Genomic DNA, 16,943 nt, shown 5'->3' on the forward strand with positions numbered 1-16,943 from the left:
GGTTCATGCCTTCATGGTCGAAATGCTGGCAAAGAAACCATTACTAAAGGACACCTAATAAGAGAACTAGAGGAGCTTGCTTGGGCAAAGAAACACGAGCAATGACCATTAGACTGTGGAAATCTGTCCTTTGGTCTGATGAGGTCAAAGAATTTGAGATTTTTGGTTCCAACTGCAGTGTCTTTGGTGAAGAAGGCAGAGTAGGTTGAGAACGGCATGATCTCTGCATGTGTTCGGTCCCACCGTGAAGCATGGAAGAGGAGGTGTTGTGGGGGGGGGGGGTGCTTTGCTCTGGTGAACTGTCCTGTGATTTATTTAGAATTCAAGGCACACTTAACCAGCATGGCTACCAACACATTGTTCTGCAGCGATATACCCATCCCATCTTAGGGTTATAGTCGGTGGATCTATCATTGTTTTTCAACCAGGGACAACTGACCCAACACACCTCCAGGCTGTGAAAGGCTATTTTGATCAAGAATGATGGACTGCTGTCATCAATTGACCTGGCTCCACAAATTATTTGTTTAACACTGTTTTTGGTTACTACATGATTCCAAAGTGTCTATTTCATAGTTTGATGTCTTTCACTATTGTTCTACAATAGTAGAAAATAGTTAAAAATAACGTTTGACACGTACTTACTACTATAATATATAATATATATATATATATATCTCCTCTCTGTCTCTCACTCTCTCTCACACACATACACACATGCATTCTCAAGTAAATATAACCACTCTCACACACACAACATCAATTCTTGTTGTATGATACATGCGACAGTTCTGAGCCTCGACTCACTGTAAGCATCTTCTTTTTACTAATAATCTGTGAGAGTAAAAAGTTATTATTTTGCCAGTCATAATAATCATAAAAGCTATGAATTAAAAGCTACTTAAACAGTATAAATATTCACGCACAGCTAGCAATGAAGAATGACAAAATAAGTATTATAATTTTAATTCAGGTGAATACACACACATCCTTAATCTTCTCATTGACATCAACACAATGATTTACCGCAAATCCTTTCTGATCCATAATGTGTAAATCCCATTAATCTCTATTGTTCTCAAAATATAGAATAGATATTTATACCCTCTTGATTTGTAGATACTATTTTGAAGCTTATGAGAGAATCTTCCCACAATGTGAGCATTTTTTGGTTTTGGTTTCAAACAATATAAGTATGTAACATATGTGATGTCGATGGTAACATTGAGTACACCCACAGATAACGTCCACTCATGAGGTCATTTAAACAGCTAACATGCCCACTACTGATTCATTTAACAGTAACATTGCACTCATTGAGTCCATTTAACAATAAACATCCCACTTCAGCAATTATTTAACTAGTTACGTCCCACTCATGAGTCATTTAACACGTAAACGTCCGCCTCATGAAGTTCTTTAACAAAAAACGTCCCCCTCTGAGTTCTTTAACAGTAAACGGTCCACTCATGAGTCTTTTAACAGTATAACGTCCCACTCATGGAGGTGCATTTAACAAGCTAAACTCCCACTCATGAGTTCATTTAACAGTAACGTCCCAGACTCAGTGATGATTTAAACATATAACGTCACCCTATCAGTTTTACTAGAGTCATTTAACAGTTAACACAAACGTCCCCACTTTCATGCAGTGTCTTTAACAGGTAAACATCCCACTCATGAGTTCTTTAACAGAAAACGTCCCACTCATGAGTTGCTTTAACAGTAAACGCCCAGCTTCATGAGTCAATTTAAAACAGCTAACATCCCACTCAGTAGTCATTTACAAGTATAACGTCCCACTCATGAGTCAGTTTAACAGTAAACGTCCCACTCATGAGTCATTTAACAATAAACGTCCTACTCATGAGTCATTTAAACAGTTAACATCCCACTCATGAGTCATTTAACAGTAAAAACGTTCCCACTCATGAATCATTTAAACAGTTTTAACATCCACTCATGAGTCATTTAACAGTACGCACCATATAACAGTACTCCACTCATGAGTCCTTTAACAAGTAAACGTCCCACTCATGAGTCCTTAACAATAAACGTCCCATCTCTAGTTTCATATGAAAGTCTCATCATCCTTTAACATATAAACGTTCCACTCATGGAGTCCCTTTAGACAATAAACCAACGCCTCGGCTAACAATAACGTCCACTGAAGTCTTTTAAACAATAAACGTTCCACTCATGAGCTCATTAGTTAACGTCCGATCATACTAACGTATTCCACCTTCTAAATCAGTCCTCAGAGGTCCATTTTAACAGTGAGAGTGTCCTCACTGCCATGAGTCCTTTACAGATCAAACGCGCATTCACTGGCACTTAAACCAAATAAACGACATATCCTGGACGTATGATAGTCAACTGTTCTAATAGCGATTCATCACACATAATGAGTCCTTTTCAGGATGGCAAACACAGTAGGGAACAAGCTGGAATGCTAGACACCAAAACACATATTCCTGATGAGGTTACACTGCAGAGACGGCTCTTGGTAGGCCACGATATTTCCTTCCACTGGATATGGTGCCCGGGACATTGACATTTCTTCTATTCTGCATGAATGTACGATCATCAACAGTTGCAACAATTTACAATGAACCTATACAGAAAAAATTTAAACATGCAGAGTTGATAAGATAGGTGTTCTTTGTTCTTTGGACATCGAGTTCCACTCCATACTTTCTTCAGTTACCTAAATTGGTGGCGCGTGATTGGTGCGTAACCCTTCTATGCGGTGCTCCTCTTGTGCTCCGATTGGCCCACCACTCCGTGCATCTGCAGTGCCCCTCCACCAATGAAACAAAAGGCGGGCACACAGAGGGCAGAGCATCCACATGCCCTCCACGGTGTGCGCAGCGCAGTGGGGCGTCGCTAGAACGTGACCCAGGCTCCGCGCCTTCTCGACTACCTACATCGTCCAGGTAAGGCAACAGAAAACCCCTCACATGGCGCGCGGGGCAGGGGGGCAGTCAGTGCGTGAGCCATGGGTTGTCTGTGTTCCCTAATAGAAAAGGTACCCCGTGGCACTCCTTTTGAGCGTACTGGTTTGCTTAAAATAATGTAAAGTTAGCTTGCCCACCTGGGGTACACGACGAGACCTCTCGCACCCTCGCGTATGGCCCCTATTGGTGATTGAGACAATGCAAGAAGGGAGAGGGAGGAGTTCCTGCCCGCGGATCCTCAGGCCCCCACTCGTCCAGTGCTGCTTCTGTTATTCTGTGGTCGATTCAGCTCGAAAGAAGAGCCGAATGGACTAGCCGCGCTGCTATGGCGATTGGTGCGAAGAAGGGAGAAGCCCAGGATTTTGCGCAAATTTGCGCCTGAGATGGAGAAAGGGGGAACTGTTGGGTCTTAAGAGAGAAGAAAAGGAGGACTGGCCGCAGTGATGGCAACTAGAGGCGAGTACTCGGAGGATGACTTGAGTTTACTTTTGAGTTTTAGGTTCTTTAAATTAGATGTCATTGGACCACCACTTCCATTACCTATCCACTCTCCTCTATCCTCCCTCTGCTCCGCCCCCTCCCCGCTCTTCAAAAACATTCCACCCTATGGCTGCCTCTTTAAACAACCATCCACTCCTTTAGCTCTGTCGCCCCCTACTCTCTATCTCCCTTTCTGCACCCCCGCTACCTCATGCCCCATCGACTCCTTCTTTAATCCGCTTTAGATTCTTATTCCATCGCCATTCTGACCCCCGCACCCTTTTCCCTCACTCCTGCCCTCCCATTTACACTGTCCTCATACCCGGTCTGCACCCCACTCCCTCGATGCCTCTCCCTATTGCCCCTCTACTTCTCCTCTGTCCCCCCATACCCAAGCCTACCTCCCTCTGCCCCCCCCATCTTCCTACCTTCCCTCGCCTTAATGCCTGTCTACCTTCCTTCTGCTTCCACTCCCTCTGCCCCCCTAGACCCCTCTACCTACTCCATCTGCCTTTCCCCCCTCAGCTTGCACCCCCTCCTACCTCTACCCTTCCCTCGCCTCCCCTTCCCCTTCTGAGACCCCACACTACGCTCGTACCTCCCTCTGCGCCCCCTCCGCTCTACCTTCCCTCTGACCCCCCCCCCCTCACCACTCTTACTCTCTCCTCTATGTTCCACCCCTACCTCCTACCTCCCTCTGCCCCCTCCTATACCCTCCTAACCTACACACCTCTGTACCCTCCCTACCTACTATCCCTCCCCTTTCCTGTGTCCCCTACCATACCTCTATCCTCCCTCTGCGGCCCCCCTACCTCTACCTTCCCTCTGCCCCCTTCTACCTCTACCTCCTACACTGCAACCCCCCTAAGCCTCTGTACCCTCCTCTGTCCACCCCCCTCCTAACCTCTCCTCTTCTCCAACTCCACTACCTTCTACCTCTCCCTCTCTGTCCTCTTTTCCTACCTTTCCATTCCCCCTACCTCTACTCTCCCTACTAGTAAACCCCCCTCCCTCTACTCACTTCCTTCCATCCCTACATCCCTTCTGTTCCGCTTCCTCACCTCTTCGCATCCCTCCTCTCATCTTCTCCCTCTGCCCTCTCACCATCCCTCATCCATCCCTCCCAATCTTACCTTCCGCCTCTCCATCCCTACCATCTACCTCCCTCTGCCCCCCCTCGGACCTACTACCAATCCCCCTCCCTCATCACCTCTCCCCTACTCCATCTTCCTACCCTCGACTCCCTCTGTCCCCTCCCCCTCCCCTTCTTTTCCATCCCTACATCCTCTACCGCCCTCTGTCCCCTCCTCCTCTAAATCCCTAACCTCTACCGTTCCTCCTCTGTCCCCCCTACCTCTATCTCCCTCTGTACCCCTCCCTCTTCGTTACCCCCCCTCAACCCTCTCCCTCCACTTCCCCACTTTCCTGTCCTCCCCCTCCCTCCCTCTTTCACCTTTCCTATCACTTCGCCCTCCCTCTCTACGCTCTCCTTCTGTTCTCCTACCACCCCATCCCTCATCCATACCCTGCCCCTCCCTACCTATCCTCTGGCCCCCCTCCCTCTCGATCCCTCCCTCTACCTCCTCTGTCCCCCTCCCTCTCCATCCCTCCCTCTACCTCTCTCTGTCCCCCCTCCCTCTCCATCCCTCCCTCTACCTCCCTCTGTTCCCCCATCCCTCTCCATCCCTCCCCTCTTCCCCACTCCCTCTGCCATCCATCCCTCCCTCTACCTCACTCTCTCCTCTTCTCACCGGGGGCTGGTCATGTCCTGGGGAAGGTGGACCACTCTGGAGGCTTGCCTCCTGTCCGAACATCCCACCTGAAGGCATACGCAGACGGAGAAAGATTTAGTTAGAAATTTTAGATTTGGTAGTTAAATTACACATCACCCTACGCACGTATTGCCCACACCACACACACACACATCATCACCCACAACATACAACACACACACCCCACACCACACACCACAACCACTACCCCCATACACCCGAATGCACCACCACTTACCAGCTTACATCACCTTACAAAGCAAACAACACCACCACCACACACAACACATTTCACCACACACACAACTCCACCACTTACACAAAATTCTATTATTTGCTCACCTGATACAGGGTTTAGTGTTGCCTACGAAAGGGCAACCCCTCACGAGCATGCCGCGTAGTCTCTCTCCCTGGGTAATGGCCAGTCGCCTATAGTAGTCAGGTACATTTTTTGAGGGTCATGTGACAGGAAGTTGGAGGGACGTCGTTTCAATGCTGGCCTTAAGCAGAGAAGAAGGACATCACTGCAGTGTTACCTTGCTGGTGGGCACGCTGCGGGCATATGGCTGTTCCTTTACCAGCGCCAGTCGTGTCTAGCATGCAACTCCCTCAGTACGATAGAGTCTCAGTAGAGAAACACATACACTGCCACGGTAGGACGCGGACCGACCCCGGGGAGGAGGAGATTGAAGAGGGGGAGGAGGGAGTGAGAGGGGGAGGCAGGAGAGGGAGAGGGTGAGGAGGGAGGAGAGGAAGAGGGGAGGAGGAGAGGGAGAGGGGAGGACGAGGAGAGGGGGAGGAGACGGGGAGAGGAAGAGGGAAGAGGGGTGAGGAGGAAAGAGAGGAAGAGGGGAGGAGGAGGAGAGGAGGAGACGGGAGGGGAGAGGGGAGGGGGGATGAGGAGAGAGGAGGGGAGGAGAGGAGAGGGAGACGGGGGAGGAGCGAGAGGAAGGGGAGGAGGGGAGAGGAGGGAGGAGAGGTGAGAGGGGGGGGAGGAGGAGAGGGAGAGGGGGGGAGGAGGTGAGAGGGAGAGGGAGGAGGAGAGGGAGAGGGGGAGAGGAGGAGAGGGAGAAGGGGTAGGAGGAGAGGAGAGGGGAGGAAGGGGAGGGTTAGATATAGCATCAGGGAGAAGAGGGCAGTTTGAGAGGAAGGGAGGAGAAAGGAGGGAGGGAAGGGGAAGGGTTCTTAGATATAGCATCAGCGAGAGGAGGGGACAGTTGTGAGATGGAAGAGGATGGAGAAGGGAGAGGGGGAGGAGGGGACAGGGTTAGAATAGCATCAGGGAAGGGGGACAGTGAGAGGAAGGGGGAGAAGGAGACGGGGGAGGAAGCGGAAGGGTTAGATATAGCATCAGGATAGTAGGAGGGACAGTGAGAGGAGAGGAGGGAAGTGATGAGGGAGGAAGTGGGAAGGGGAAGGGTAGATATAGCATCAAGGAGAGGAGCAGGAGGAGCCAGAGCTGCTTGACATCTACAGGAAACTGATGCTATTTCTGAGATGAATAAATACACCCCAGGAAAGGAGGATGGAAAGAGAGGGAACGAGGAGAAGCACGGAAATAAGAAGATAGAAGAGGGAGTCTAAAAGGGAGAGAAACCTAGCCCAATTACACGTTACGATTGCTGATCACTGATCAGTTTTTGAGAAATGGAAATCTCCTCTTTAGTAAGCCCAGCATAAACACTTAAACAACACCAGAGACAGGGGGAGTGTGTATACAGTATGGACAGTGTGAGGACAGAGAGGAGAGATGGTCGATTAAAGAGAGAGAGAGAGTTAGGAGAGACAGAAGAGTGGGATGGTAGGATTCTTCTGAGATGAATCAAGTACAAAGTTACAAGGTGGAAAGACAGGAGGAAGAGATAAGGGAGATAAAAGAGATGGAAAGGGACAGTGGACCGACGAGGATGGAGGGATGGAGGAGGATTTGGGAACGATCGCGTATTTGGAGAGGATGGAGGGATGCGATAGTTTATAGATGGGTTCTAGGGATAAGTTGAAAGAGGAATTGCGGGGAATGGAGAGAGGATGGAGGGAGACACTGGTCTTGAAGTAGGATGGGGCTGGTTTTCAAAGAACCATCACTCCTTGATGCTGTTCTAAAAGAACTCAGCGGTTGGATCTTACGTAGGATGGAGTGGGATCGTGAGATGAGTGTATTGGAGGAAAGAGAATGAGAGCCAGCGATGGATTACAACGTCGAGATTATGTGAAGAGGAGGATGGAGGATGTAAGAGGATGGGAGGGGATGGGAGAGAGGATGGAGGGATGGAGAGAGGGATGGAGGGATGTAAAGATGATTGGATTCGGTGGTATTTTGAGGATGAGGATGGGGGCATCGGCGATATCATCTCTGCATGATGGTCGGGTGAGTGAGCTGATTTCGGTGGAGACAGATGAGAGAGGACCCAATGGTCACGTCGCTGTGGATATGCGTGGGGTATTCGGTGAGAGAAATTGAGGAGAAAGAGCCGATCGGAGGGATGAGACTTCATATGAGGTAATGGTGGATGCGATGAGTAGGTGTTGGGAATTAATGAACAACCGAGGATTGGACGGGTGGAGGAGGATGTGGTCATAGATCGAGAGGCTATGAGGGATGTAAATTTGCAGGATGGAGGGTGATACTGGTGAAGAAAGGAAGGATGATGAGGATGTAAAGAGGATCGGGGATGGAGAAGTAGGTCACTATGGGGTGCCCTTTATGAAGATTGATGGCCCCAGGGTGGATGAGGTTCCATGCGGGATGGGAGAGGCAATGGAGGGAATGGAGATCGAGTGGAATGAGGATTGGAGAGAGGATGGAGGGATTGTAAAAAAGAGGATCGTGAAACAGAGTGACCCCATGGACTAGCACCTCATGAGGCGGATTTGGTGTTGGTACTGAGAAACTGCGGGAATGGAACAGAGATCTGGATTTGAGTGGGCTGGGGCGGATCGCGCGAGGATGGCTTAACGGTGGCGTGTGAGAGGATGGGGGATGGATGAGTGTACCTGGATTTGGTGAGAAAGAAAGGGGATAGGAAACCCACGGGTAGTGACGAGAAGAGGTATTTGGTCATCGGCTGGGTTGGATTCTTGAAGAAGCAGAAGAGGATGGCGCACGGGATGGAGAGAGCGATGGATGTACCCGAGGAGTGTAAAGAGGAATTTTGGCAAGGGTATTAATGGAGAGAGGGGGCCTGTGCTAAGATAGGAGGGATGAGAGGAGGGGTGAGGAGAACTTACTGTGCGTGTTGTATGTGAATTTCATTGGGAAGGATGGGGCCGAAATTAGGTGTGACTCTGACGGTTTTCATCGAGCACGCGGAGTGGGCGTTGTTGAAAAGAGAGAGATTGAGACGAGAGAGTGGAAACCCTTGGAGCGGGTGGGGACGAGGTATTGGCTGCATCTGGAGTGGGGAGGAGAGTGCCCTATGGACGGTCGGATGTGGGCGCCGCTGGATGGGGCTAACGATGGAGGACAGCGAGGCGGTTCGCTGGAAAAAGACGGTGATTCACGCAGTCTCCTCTGAACAGTTGGTGTTGAGATGTGTCTGTTACTTGAACTCTGCGAGGCATTATTTGGGCTGCAGTCTGAGGTGCAGTTAACTCTAATGAACTTATCCTCTGCAGCAGAAGTAACTCTGGGTCTTCCTTTCCTGTGGCGGTCCTCATGAGAGCCATGTCTTAAAGTCATGATGGACTGTCGTTTCTCTTTGCTTATTTGAGCTGTTCTTGCCATAATATGGACTTGGTCTTTTACCAAATAGGACTATCTTCTGTATACCACCCCAACCTTGTCACAACACAACTGATTGGCTCAAACGCATTAAGAAGGAAATAAATTCCACAAATTAACTTTTAACAAGGCACACCTGTTAAAACCTCTTTGTGCTAGACGTGGCGCTAGCGACCCAACTCGACAACATCCGGTGAAATTGCAGAGCGCGAAATTCAAATTATAGAAATAGTCATATTTAACATTAATGAAAATATAAGTGTCATACATAAGAAAAAAGCTTAACTTCTTGTTAATCCAGCCGCCGTGTCAGATTTCAAAAAGGCTTTACGGCGAAAGCACACCATGCGATTATCTGAGGACAGCGCCCAGCACACAAAATAATTAAAAACATTTTCCAACCAGGCAGGTGCGCCACGAAAGTCAGAAATAGCGATAAAATAAATGCCTTACCTTTAAGATCTTCTTCTGTTGGCACTCCAAAAGGTCCCAGCTACATCACAAATGGTCCTTTTGTTTGATAAAGTCCTTCTTTATATCCCCAAAAACTCAGTTTAGCTGGCACGCTTCATTCAATAATCCACTGGTTTCCCTCCTTCAAAATGCATACAAAATGAATCCCAAACGTTACCAATAAACTTCTCCAAACAAGTCAAACAACGTTTATAATCAAACCTCAGGTACCCTAATACGTAAATAAACAATACAATTTAAGATGGAGAATCGTTATTGTCTTTACCGGAGATAAACAACAAGGTACGCACTCTCATCCACGTGCATGAAAACACTACAGCGAAAATGGGAGCCACTTTGAAAAACTACAAATTCTAGCTAATTTTTCCAAAAACAAGCCTGAAACTCTTTCTAAAGACTGTTGACATCTAGTGGAAGTCCTACTAGGAACTTGTCAAATCATGGGTAGGTATTTCCCTTCAAATAGTTAAACATGAACAGACATTGGAATCAGTGGTGGCTGGAATTTCTTTTTTGTCTGGATGGTTTTGTTCCTCTGGTTTTCGCGCTGGCCATAGTCAGTTCTGTATACTCCACAGACATAATTTGAACAGTGTTTAGGAAACTTTAGAGTGTTTTCTTATAGGCAAATCTATCCAATTATAATGCATTTCCTAGCTTCTGGGCCTGAGGTAACAGGCAGTTTACTTTGGGCGACGGCTTTTCATCCAGGCGTCAAAAATACTGCCCCCTAGCGCCAAAGGGTTATTGAAATGCATTCCAGGTCGACTACGTCATGATGCTGGTTGAGAGAATGCCAAGAGTGTGCAAAAGCTGCCATCAAAAGGCAAAAGGGTGCTACTTTGAAGGAATCTTCAAATCATAAAATACATTTTGATTTGGTTTAACACATTTTTTGGTTACTAGACAGTGAATTCCATAGTGTGTGTTATTTCATGAGTTTTGAACAGTTTTGCACTATTATTGCACCTATCAATGTAAGAAAATAGTAAAAATAAGGAAAAACCCTTGAATGAGTAGGTGTGTGCCCGAACTTTTGACTGATAAGGTATAGTCTAACAGTAGAGCCTGGCTGAGAGGGAGACGGGCTCATGAAATGAATGGACTGGAATGGAGTGAATGGAATGGTAATCGAAGAACATGGGTTTCATGTGTTTTGATATCCATTCGCCAGTCATTATTATGAGCCGTGCCTCGCCTCAGCAGCCTCCACTGAATATATAGTCTACGAAGAGAGCCAGTACAGTCCAATCTGTTGTCGGAGTCCTGGCTGTAACACAACCGAATGCTTTCTGTTCTGTCTGTCCTGAATGATCTGGTTGTAAATACAGCTGTCTTATATCCTTACAGCACTTGCTGACTTTTAACTGTAGCATCTCCTCTCATTTAGACTTTGCCTGCTGGCCAGAATGTTTAGTAAACGTCATCTGAGAAAAAAGGAAATAAACATATTCAGCAGTTCCATTGAGGTGTTTGATGTGGATGATGATTTCTATTTCAGGAACTAGCACATATCAAGTTATTGAGGACCAGCCAGGGAGGGGAATCACCTGGGCCATTAAGAACCCGCATACTTTTTGTCGTCATCTGGAAATGAAGTCAAATTTAGAACATTGAGAACGAGAAGACAACTGAGGTATACAATCTAGATTTATTGTATCATACACAGTTGAAATGGACGGGTCGCCATCTCCGTTATGAGAAAATGTCATGGCTCTTTGGAACTTGATTCAGCGTCTGAATTTCATCAACAGCTTTTGTTTTTGGGTTGCTCTCTGGCTCACATAGGAAGGAGCAGGAGCCACTGAGGGGGCAACGTTAATTGAATTTCATAGAGACATAGCCTGAGGGAAGGTACAGTGGTAGATAAGTCCCCTCCGTGCCAGAGTTCACTGCGATTAGATAACATACTGGATGCCCTTCCTGGCATTCCTACTGATTTGGACAAATATTTCATGACTACTTATTCTTAAATAAGGATACCCCGATATATTGCCGATGTGCACGAACGTCCTATGCCAGAGAACTGAAGTTAGTGACTCCTCTCAATGGGACCTGTGGAAGACATCTGCAGGGAGCAGATCAACACTCGTCCTCTCATGAACACTTGGAGCCCAAAGCCTGTTCGAGTTCGCTGTTAGGTGTGCCTGTTTACTAATGTTATAATACGTAGCAGCAGTTTATCTGTCACTGTGGCTGTAAGGTGTCTTACTAGATGTTATTAGCTACGTAGCAGCAGTACCTGTTACTGGGCTGCTTGGTATGTCCGTGTTATAATGTCATATAGGATATGCGTAACTAAGCATGAACGTAGGTTGATAGGTCATGTACGTACTATGTCAGTAGCTGTCGACTGTGGATTGGGTGTCGTTTACGGCTAATGTCCATATACGATGGCAGCAGTAACCTGTCACTGGTAGCGTTAGGTGTCGTGGTTTAACTAATGTCATGAGTACGGTGGTAGCAGTACCTGTCACTGGGCTGTAGGTGTGTTAGCTAATGGTCATATACGTAGGAGCAGTACCTGTCACTGGACTGTTAGGTGTCTGGTTACCTAATGTCATTCGTAGCAGCAGTACCTGTCACTGAGCTGTTAGGTTGTGCTGTTACTAATGTGCATCTATAGGCAGCAGGTAAATACTGTCACTGGGCTTCGGCTGTCTTGTTACTAATCACTCATATACGTAGGCAGCAAGACTGGTGCCTACGGGGCTGTAGGTGGTCTGTTACTAATGTCATATGACGTAGCAGCAGTAAACGCTGTCAGCTGGCACTGCTTAGGGTGTTGTTATCTAATTTCATAGTACAGATAGCAGCAGAACGCTTTACTTGACGGTCTGTAGGATGTTCTGTTACTAATGTCGATATAGCGATAGCAGCAGTAACGCTGTCCTGGACTGCTAGGTGTCTGGTTACTAATGTCATAACGTAGCAGTCGCAGTACCTAATGTCAGCGTGGACGTAGGGTGTCTGTTTACTAATAAGTCATAAATACGGTAGCTAGCGAGTACCTGTCCGCTGGCAGCTGTAGGGTGTCTGTACTATAATGTCTATACGTACGTAGCGCAGTACTGTCACTAGGACTGTAGGGTGTCTAGTATACTAATGGTCCAATTGATGACGTAGCAGCACGCTACCGTGTCACTTGGACTGTAGGTGTTTGTACTAATGGTCATATTACGTAGGTGCAGTAGCGTGTCATGGACTGTCCGGTGTCTGTATACTAGATGTCATATACGTAGTAGCAAGTACCTGTCCCTGGGACTGTAGGTGTCTGTGTACTAATGTCATATAGTACGTATCAGCAGTACGCTGGTCCCGTGGACTGTAGGTGTCATGTTACATAATGTGTGATACCTACGTAGCAGCAGTAACCTGTCACATGGACTGTCAGAGGTGTCTGTAATAATGTCATGATGTACCGTAGGCAGCAAGACCCTGTCACTGTACTGGGGCTTAGGTGTCTGTAAGAAATGTCATAGTACGTAGAAGCAGTGAACTGTCATGGGGACTGTAGGTGTCTGTTAACTATGTCGATATACCGAGCAGCAGTACGTGTCACTGGATGTAGGTGTCTGTAAGACATGTCATATATCGTAGGCAGCAGTAACCTGTCCACTGGCTGTAGGTGTCTGAGTAACTAATGTCATAATACGTAGGTAGCAGTCCCTGGTCAGCTGGCTGTAGGTGTCTGTAATGCTAAATGTCATATGACGCTAGTAAGGCAGTACCCTGTGCACTAGGACGGTGTAGGTGTCTGTTACCTAGATGTCATATCACGTAGGCAGCCGTACCTGTCACTGGACTGTTAGGTGGTCTCGTGTTACTAATGTCCTATACTACGTAGGACTAGCACGACCTGTCCGGCTGTGAAGGGTCCTGTTGATCTAATTGAGTCAAATCATACGTAGCAGCAGTACCTGTGCACTGGAGGGAACTGTAGGCTGTCTGTAACTAATTCCATACTACGTAAGTATCAGTACGCTGTCACTGGAGACTGTAGTGATCCTGTAACTAATGTCATATACGTAGCAGCAGACTGGTCAACTGGACTGTGGTGTCTGTTACTAAATTTTCAAGTGATACTAGCCAGACAGTACTCTGTCACTTGGACCTGTAGGATGTCTGATTATAGATGTCATATACGTAGCATGCGAGTAGCCATGTCATCATGGACTGTACGGCTGTGTGTTAACGTAATGTCATTACGTAGTTAGCGAGTGACTGTCACGGACTGTAGAGTGTCCTAACTAATGTCATAGTACGGTAGCAGCAGTACCTTGTCACTTGGAACTGTAAGGTGTCTTTATAATCATATACGTAGCAGCGGTACCTGTCCACTGGAGCTGTACGGTGTCTGTTAGCTAATGTCATATACGTAGCAGCAGTAGCTGTCACTGGACGTGTAGGGTGTCTGTTACGTAATGTCATAATACGTAGTAGCAGTACCTGTGCACCTGACTGTAGGTGTCTGTAACTAATGTCATTAGTACGTAGCAGCAAGTACCCTGTCACTTGGACTGTGGGTGTCCCTGTTACAATGGTCATAATACGTACAGCAGTACCTGTCAATGGACTGGTAGGTGGTCGTGTTACTAATGTATATACGGTAGCAAGCAGTACCTTCTGGCGCTGTAGTGTCTGTAGCTAATGTCGATATACCGTAGGTAGCAGTACGCTGTCACTGGACTGTAGGTGTCGCTGTTACTAATGTCATGATCGTACGCTACAGTACCTGTCAGCTGGACTGTAGGTGTTGTTACTAATGTCATATACGTAGCAGCAGTACCTGTCACTGGAGCTTTAGGTGTCCTGTAAAGCTGAATGTCATAGTACGTAGCAGCGAGTACTGTCACTGGAAGCTGGTAGTGGTCTCTGTTAACTAATGTCATTATAGCGTAGTAGCAGTACCTGTCCTGGACGTAGGTGTCCTGTAACTAAATGTCATATACGTAGAGCAGTACCTGTGCCTGGCTGTAGGTGTCGTTCTAATATGTCATATACGTAGGCAGCAGGTAGCCATGTCCTGATTTGACTGTAGGTGTCTGTTTACTAATGTCATAGTACGTAGCAGCAGAACTGTCACTGAGCTTGTAAGGTGTGCTGTAAATATGTCATAACGTGCATGCCAGTACGCTGTCACTGGACTGTAGGTGTCTGTAACTATGTCATATACGTAGCTAGCAGTACCTGTCACTGGCTGTAAGGTGTCTGTAACTAATGTCATATCGTAGCTAGCGTACACTGTGCATGGACTGTAGGTGTTTGTAACAATGTCAATATACGTAGCAGCAGTACCTGTCACTGGCTGTATGGTTGTTAGCTAAATGTCAATAGCGTAGCGCAGTACCGTGTCCACTGGACTGGTAGGTGTCTGGTTAATCTAATGTGCATATACGTAGGCAGCAGTCCCTGTCACTGGCTGTAGGTGGTCTGTGGGTTTTTAAGACTAAAATGTCCAATATCGTAGCAGCGTACTGTCAGCTGGACTGGTAGGTGTCTGGTTACTAATTCAATATGTAGTGAGCAGTACCGTGTCACTGGCTGTAGTGTGTTGTTAACTAATGTGACATATACGTAGCAGCAGTACTGTCACTGGACTGTAGGTGTCAGTTACTAATGTCATATACGTAGCAGCAGGTACCTGTCATTGGGCTGTAGGTGTCTGTAAACTCTGTCCATATACGTAGCAGCAGTACCTGTCACTGGACTGTAGGTGTCTGTTTAATGTCATAATTACGTAGCAGCAGTACTGTCACTGGGCTTAGGTTCGTAAACTCAATGTATATACGTTTGACACCGCAAGTAACCTGTACACTGGGCTGTAGGTGTCTGGTATACTAATGCTCATATACGGAGCAGCAGTACCCGTGTCACTGGACTGTAGGTGTTTTACGTCAAATACGCTCCAATTATGAGGTAGTAGCAGTTATATACCTGTCTACTGGACATGTTAGTGTTGTATCTAATGTCGTATATACTAGTGAGCCCCGTACCGTGTCATGAGATAGTATTAGGTGTACGGTAACTAATGTCAATCATACGTAGAGTTAGCAGTACCTTGTCACTGGGCTGTAGGTGATCTGTAACTAATGTCATATACGTATTAGCAGTAGTCCAGTCACTGGGCTTATAGGTGTCTGTAACTAATGTCATATACGTAGCAGCCAGTACTGTCCACTATGGGCACTGTAGGTGTCTGTCACTAATGTCAATTATAACGATAGCAGCAGTTACCAAACCTGTCACTGGGACTGTAGGTGTCTGTTACTAATGTCATAGTATCCGTACGCAGCACGCTCACTTGTCACTGCGATGTAGGTTGTCTGTTACTAATGTCCATATACGAGCAATAGGCAGTACTGTTCACTGGGAACTGTTTCAGGTGTCTGTAAACTAATGTCACTCATCATATCCGTAGCAGCAGTATCCTGTCTACTTAGTTGTCTATAGGTGTTCTGTTAATCTTATTTAAATGTTATTTAAAAGACTACAGCTATAACCTGTCAGCTGGGACTGTCGGTGTCTGTACTAAATAGTCAATATTACGTAGCAGCAGTACCTGTCACAATAGGACTGTAGGTGTCTGTAATCAATGTCATATACGTAGCAGCAGTACCTGTCACTGGGCTATAGGTGTCGTAACTAATGTCATATAACGTAGTAGCAGTACCTGTCACTGGACTGGAGTAGGTTGTCTGTAACTAATGTCATATACGTAGTAGCAGATACTGTACTTAAGGGGTAGTGTCTGTTACTAATGTCATATATTATCGCTAGTCAGCAGTAAACTGTCCCTGGACATGTAAGGTGTCTGTAAACTAATGTCATATACGGTAGCAGCAGTAAACTGTCCTGGGGGCTGTAGGTGTCCATTGGTTATCTAATGTCATATACGTACAGCAGTCCTGTCCACTTTTCGGAGGCTGTTAGGTTTTTGCCTGTAAACTACTGTTCATATACGTGCCGAAGAATTCACTGGGCTGGTCGGTTGTCTTTATACTGTAAATACGTAGCAGCAAAGTAAACTGTCCTGGCGTTAGGGTCTTACTAATGTCAATATACGTAGCAAGCAAGTACCGCACTGGGCTGTAGGTTCTGATAAATTAATGGTTATATCACTATTAGCATAACCTGTACTTGACTGTCGTGCGTTACTAACTAGGATTATAAAATGTAAGACATGGGCAGTCACCCTGTCTGGACTGTCCAGTGCCGTTACCTAATATTGTTTCATCAATTACGTAGTTAGTCACTGCATGGATGTAGGGTTCTGTAACTAATGTAATACGAGTACAGTACCTGTCACTTCTCCCGAGCTGTAGGTGTCTGTAACTAATGTATATACGTAGTACAATATTGTCACTCCCTGTGAGCGTCGCTATTCTAAATGTCAATATACCGTAGCTACCCAGTCTGTCACCTCGGACTTCGTAACGATGTCTGCTTACAAAGCTAGTTAAATAAGTAGCACAGTACCCTGTCACTGGGCTTAGGTGTCTGTTACTAATAGTATCATACGTTTGCAGCAGTACACGC

The 16,943-nt window shown here is 46.6% G+C and overlaps 1 long non-coding RNA gene across 2 annotated transcripts; it reads left to right on the top strand.

Moving 5' to 3' along the window:
- The first annotated feature begins 1,329 nt into the window (after positions 1-1,329).
- On the top strand, positions 1,330-2,062 carry LOC139026759 (uncharacterized). Of its 2 annotated transcripts, none has more exons than XR_011478686.1 (4): positions 1,330-1,394; positions 1,761-1,778; positions 1,811-1,882; positions 2,023-2,062. It is a non-coding gene; the product is annotated as an uncharacterized lncRNA (long non-coding RNA). The 2 variants fall into 2 exon arrangements; XR_011478685.1 differs by lacking the exons at positions 1,330-1,394; positions 1,761-1,778 and adding exons at positions 1,441-1,484; positions 1,665-1,713.
- The last annotated feature ends 14,881 nt before the right edge of the window (positions 2,063-16,943 follow it).

The sequence above is a fragment of the Salvelinus sp. IW2-2015 genome, unplaced genomic scaffold (genome assembly GCF_002910315.2).
Source record: "Salvelinus sp. IW2-2015 unplaced genomic scaffold, ASM291031v2 Un_scaffold5713, whole genome shotgun sequence".
Classification (NCBI taxonomy): domain Eukaryota; kingdom Metazoa; phylum Chordata; class Actinopteri; order Salmoniformes; family Salmonidae; genus Salvelinus; species Salvelinus sp. IW2-2015.